This window comes from Mus caroli, unplaced genomic scaffold (assembly GCF_978045245.1).
Source record: "Mus caroli unplaced genomic scaffold, Mus_caroli_1 scaffold_3, whole genome shotgun sequence".
In the NCBI taxonomy this organism is placed as follows: Eukaryota; Metazoa; Chordata; class Mammalia; order Rodentia; family Muridae; genus Mus; species Mus caroli.
The window spans coordinates 134,364,774-134,370,773 of record NW_028227258.1 but is presented as its reverse complement, the minus strand read 5'-3'; positions in this window follow the sequence as shown (position 1 = coordinate 134,370,773).

Below are 6,000 nucleotides of genomic sequence, written 5' to 3'. Positions count from 1 at the left end.
ATGGTGGAAATATTTGGTTTGTGATTTTCATGTGCCAGGAGCTCAAAACCCTTTCACAGAACAGAACTGATTGAAGATGTTTACAGTGATGCAGAGGATAGAGCAGACCCCTGAGGCACAGGGGGATCTACCAAGCGGCAGCTCAGCTTTCTAGACACAGCAGTCACAGAAGTGGAGACTTCAGTTAAAAGCTCAGACCTGGGGCCAGTCAGATGGCTCAGGAAGCAAAGACACTTGCTGCCAAGCCTAAGGTCCTTGCATGTGTCCATTCACAGGATCCAAATGATACAAGGGACAACTCCTGCAAGTTGTTCTTTGACTTCCACAAGTGCCCCCTACCTCCCAGCAAACAAACACATAAAAATAAAAGTAATTAAAGAAATAGAAACAAGCTGGGCAGTGTCGGTGGTTGCCTTTAATCCCAGAACTCAGGAGGCAGAGAGGCAGGTGGATCTCTGAGTTTAAGACCAGAGCTACATAGTGAAATCCTATTCCAAAAAGCAAAGTAAAACAAAACAAAACAAAAACAAAAACACAACAACAAACAAACAGAAAAACCAAAGCCAAAAAGTAGAAACTAACAATATGTGGTGAGACCGATGGCTCAGCCAGCGAATCCACTGCTGTGCAAGTCTGATGATCACAGTTCAATCCCCAGAACCTACATGAAAAGGCAGACGAGAAGTGACTCCACAGAGCTGACCTCTCACCCCCACACATGTGCTGTGGAGCACACATGCCTGTACATGCACGCACATACACACTTTATAAAGTTTTTAAAAACTTTTAAAGGCACCAAAGCTATCCCTCACTGAGCATCTTTTAGGCAATAAGATTTCCACCTTGCTGGTGAGAATTTTATGCGTCGAGAGAAGGAGAGATATAAGCAGTCTGATGGGGTGAGGTAGCGTGTACTGGTGAGCGGTCCCTTCCCACTCTCTCTCTCTGCTTCTAGATGCCAACTGCCAGAGATGTTACTACTGGACTTAGTGAATGATTCAGAGCCTCAGAGTTTACTCTTCTAAATGAGCCATTAGATAGATCTTCTTTGGCCACAGCAGAAGGAAGCATCTGTCCTCTGAGCAGGCCTCTTGTACAGAGGCCTTGGTTTTCTTAGTAGTAGATGGGTTGCACCTGGAGGAATCAGCTATGCATAAAATTGACTCTCCCCCAAGGTAACTGCCACTTCTGCTCATGTGCTTCCCATTCCCAGTTGTTCCGTCCATCCCTGAATGTGGAGCAGGAATACAGAACTCCAACAGAAGCAGCAAGGAAGACACAGTCTAAGGCTCTTACTAGTGGCTAAGCTGTGGTGCACATCGCTTTCAGGCCACTCAGTGGGGATCACTCTGGCCAGGCTTTTTTTTCTTTTTTCTTTCCTGGGACTCGGGAAGCTAGGTGGATAGCTACTTTTCAGACATGGTTTTATTCTAAGGTGGAGGGGGAGAGAGTTTGCAAAGCCTGTGTGTGACTCTGGGCTAACCCCCAGCACAGCAAAACCAAACTGAAGCAAGCACCAGGACCAACAGAAGTGTGTTTCGAAGGAAGGGCTGTCGGCCTTGCCTCGCAGGTTTTAGCAAGTTGTATGTGTTTGGAAGAACCAATTCTTATTTGAAGTCTCAGTTTTGGAGGTAAGACCTTTTGCCTACATGAGGTAAATATGGTCACGGTGATCCTCAGAACTGGTGAGGAGGAGGCCTTTATTCTTGCTGTGTTCAACTCTCGTGTGCATGCAGCCAAACCTTTAGAAATACGGTCACTGGTCACTGTTCATATATCAATTAATGTTGGAATAATTTTGCAATCTGAATATTGATTTTTTTTAGTTAGCTAATATTTTTCTTCTACTGTATTATTTAGGACCACTAAATTAGAAAGGCTTTTTCAACCTCAGGAGATACAAAATCAAATTTTTAAAAAGTCAGTTTGAAAATGATGCCCCAAAGCAAGGAGAAAGGAGCCACAGAACCCCAGACTGGAGCCAACAGAATGAAACTAGAGAACACAGTCATAGAATGATGCCATAGAATGGGCCCCGGAACAGCATCACATTGCATAACCACAGAGTGTAATAGAAGGCAGCCTTGGCTATGTAGTGAAATGGAGGTTTCTATGGGCTATGTAAGAAACTGTCTCAACAAATAAACAAATAAACAAACAAACAGGCTAAACAAACCCAAGCAAACTAACAAGGATGTTTTTCCTTTTTCAAGGAGTGCCTTTGAACTACAAGGGAGGAGTGGGCACTCATGGGAGAGTGCTAAGTTCCTGTACACCAACAGCTGGCACGTTCCCTTTCTTGCTTCAGTTTGTAAAATCATCCTACCTCAGAGGGACCCAGGGTTATTAGTATTAATTAGTTGGCTTTCAGCACTAATAGCAGAAAAATAATAGGAGGCATCTATCAGATACAGTCAATGTGAGAAGCTAGGGCTGGTGTCTCATGACGTTGATGACAGCACTGGGGGTACAGGCAGGCCGATCTCTGTGAGTTAGAGAGAGACCCTGGGGTGTGTGGGGGAGGAGACATAGGACAGGGTCGAGGGACAAACACCCTGTGATAGAACTAGGCAGGTGGAGCTAATCTGGAATTCTAGCACTGGAGAGATGGAGGCAAGGGCAGTTAGAGGGTAGCTTTGGCAACATAGAGAGTTCAAAGACAGCCTGGGCTATGTGAGACCATCTCAAGAAACACAGTAAAAAAATAAAGAAACACCAGACCTCAGACCCCAAACCCCAAACAAAGGAAAACAAAAACAAAATATTTTCAAGCATGGTAGTCAGCACACCTGACTAAGTGTGATAGATAACACTTGGGAGGCGGCAGCAGAAGCAGGAAGATCCCTGCAGGTTGCAGGCCAGCATGGTACAGATTGTGAGCTGCAGATCAGCCACGGCTGTAGACTGTAGAGCCAGAGTCTGTCTCAAACAACAACACAAATGCAAACACAAACACACACACACACACTGATCCAGACCTCACATTATATTATAAAAGAAATTATATATGACTTATAAATCTGAATTTGAGGGCTGGGGTGATAACTCAATGGGTAAAAGCATTTGCCACACACCTGAAGACCTGAGTTCAAAACTCAGAACACATGTAAAAAGTCAGATATACTGGCTGTAGTGGCACATACCTTTAATTCCAACACCCAGGAGGCAGAGGCCAGAGGATCTGTGAGTTCCAGGCCGTTGTGGTCTATAGAGTGATTCCAGGGTAGTCCTTGCTAGACAGTGAGACTGTCTAAAGAACATCATAGGCAGGGATGTGGTTCTGTAATTCTAATACTCCTACAAGAAAGACTGGAACTGAAGACAGGAGTGCCATAGGCCCCCTGGCCCTGAGTGCCCAGCACAGAACGCAGTGGAAACAATAGAAACCGGGCTCCAACAAGGTGTGGAGTTACAGCCCACCATGCATGGAAGGTCAAAGTAGAGTCTTTTATCAACCTGTGACTGAGAGCAGTCCTTTGCACCAAAGAACTCTTGACGACAAAGCTCAGGGGTACAGTGTATATAAAGGTAAAAACCACAGTGACATCATTGTCAGAGGTAGGTCAGGAGAACCTGGCAATATTTGGTTTGGCTATATACCCAGCAGTTATTTTGGTTATGCATCTGGTTGTGATCAGGTTCATGGAAAGTCCTGAATGTGATTACCAAGACAGATGTGACAACAGGTCAGGAGGTTGAGGGACACAAGCAGAGTCAGGGTAAGATCAGGACAAGATAGATTAACCCTATTCTTGTCAAGAACCGACTTCTGAAAGTTGTCCTCTTATGTCCACACATTTGTTATAACACAGTGTGCTCCCTGACTCCTTCATGTAAACACACACACACACACACAACCCAAACTCACAAAACCAAAACCTAAATGCAAAAAGAATTCAATTCTAGAACTTAATATAGAGAAATGGTCTTGTTACTTGGAAGTAGAAACCTATTCAACAGAACACATGTAAAAGAAATGCTAACCAAGGATGAGATTGGCATGTGGGACTTCAGCAAAATGAATAGGTTTTATCATCAAGAGACAACGTTGAGATTAAAAGGACAAAGCAAAAACAGGAAGGAATGCATTTTTAAGTCACAGAACTCACCAAGGACTTGTGGTCAGAGTACTTAAAGAACCACTAATCAATAAGGAAAGGACAGAAGACTTTAGCAAGTAGGTTAAGCTGCCTGGGCAGCCAGTGAGTCCAGGAATCTATCAATCTACCTGCTTCTGCTTCCCCTGCACTGTGACTAAGTGTGGTATGTTTTTCAAATGGATTCTGAAGCTCAAACTCAGATCTTCATGCTTGCAGGACAAGCAGCCAAGCATTTGCTGTTTGAGGCATCTCCTCAACCCTTGCACTTAGGTTTGATTGCCTAAAGTAAGTCAAAGCTGCTTCATTCATCCAAAAAGGCAAGAGTAGAACATACCACACACTGAAGGAGAAGAAACACAAAAATCACTACAGAGTGTCTAGCACAGGTCGTCCCTAATTAAAGAGCAGGTATTGTAGAAGAAAGGGATACAGTTGCAATGAAGGAGTAACAGAAGGCAGAATGTGGGAGTTTGGGGTTGTAGTTCAATCAGAGATGGACAAACATAGGCCAGTGGAAGAAGATGAAGCTAAAAGACATGGAAGAGTTCACTAATACAATACTTTAAGATGAATCCTTTTTGGATTATAAAATGCGATGAACGTTGGTGTGAGTATTGCCCTGTGTTTTCAGTGAAAGGGTTCAGATAAAATGAAAAGTCAGGGCTGATGGGATGGCTCAGTGGGTAAAGGTAATTGTGGCCAAGACTGAGAACTTGAATTTGATTTTTACATCCTCAGGTAGAAGGAGACACCACAAAGGAAGACTCAAGATTAATTTTGGAGAACATCAGTATTTAGGGGTAGGGTGCTAGTGGTTTTTGTTTTGTTTTGTTTTGTTTTTGTTTTTTCTACTTGACACAAGCTAGAGTCATCCTTTGGAAGAAGGAACTTCAATTGAAAAATATGTTCCCACCAGATTAACTTGTGGTCAAGTCTGTACTTCGTTGTTTAAATTAGAGATTGTTGTGAAAGGGCCCAGCCCACTCCTGAGCTGGTGATCCTGGATGCTACAGGAAATCAGGCTGAGCAAGCCATGAGGAGCAAGCCAGTAGGCAGCAGCCCTCCATGGTCTCTGCATCACAGAGGGAAGGACATTTGCATTGGCAAATAAGGTAACAAGGGACCTTGGGTAATGCCATTTTAGTTCAGAAGTGGGGTTAGAGGCCCGAAAGATTGTGGGCAGGGTAGTTCAACATCTAGGAAGTGGTGTGGAGAGATACAGTTAGGATAGAAGTGGAGTTCCCAAGTATCTCGGCTCCCCACCACGTTTAAAGCTTGTAAGACCTCAGTTTAGACTTCTCTATTAAGGAAGTCGGTAAATTTTCTTTTTTTTAAAAATGAGTTTGAGTTAGTGATCTACCATTAAATTAAATTATTTTGAGGCAGAGACTCACAAAGCCTAGGTTAGTAGCTAAGGATGAATTTGAATTCCTAATCCTCCTGCCTCTGCCTCCCTAGTGTGATTACAGACATACACTACCACACACAGTGTATGTAGTGCTGAGGATCGAACTGGGGATCTTGTTGGTTTAAATGAAAGTAGCCCCCAAGGGCTTGAGAGAGCCCCAACTTGGAACTTCCCACTGGGCCTTAGGGAATGTACCCGAGTCCTCCTCCCTGCACAACCAATTAGTGTAGCGGTCACCAGGACCACCAGTCATTACCTGCCTAGTTGCTGTTGCTATAATCTACCCTCAAAAATTGTATAAAAAAGCTTATGAGAGAATGAGAAGGGATTGCCTCTCCTCTGGGTGCCGGATGACTCCAGTTTGCTAGAACAATAAACCTCTTGCTTTTTGCATCAAACTCCAAACTCTGTTCTCGAGTCTCAGTTGGTGGTCTCCCAGTAGCTAAGGCTGACTTTGAGTCTTACAGACTCATGGGGAGTGGCATTATTTGA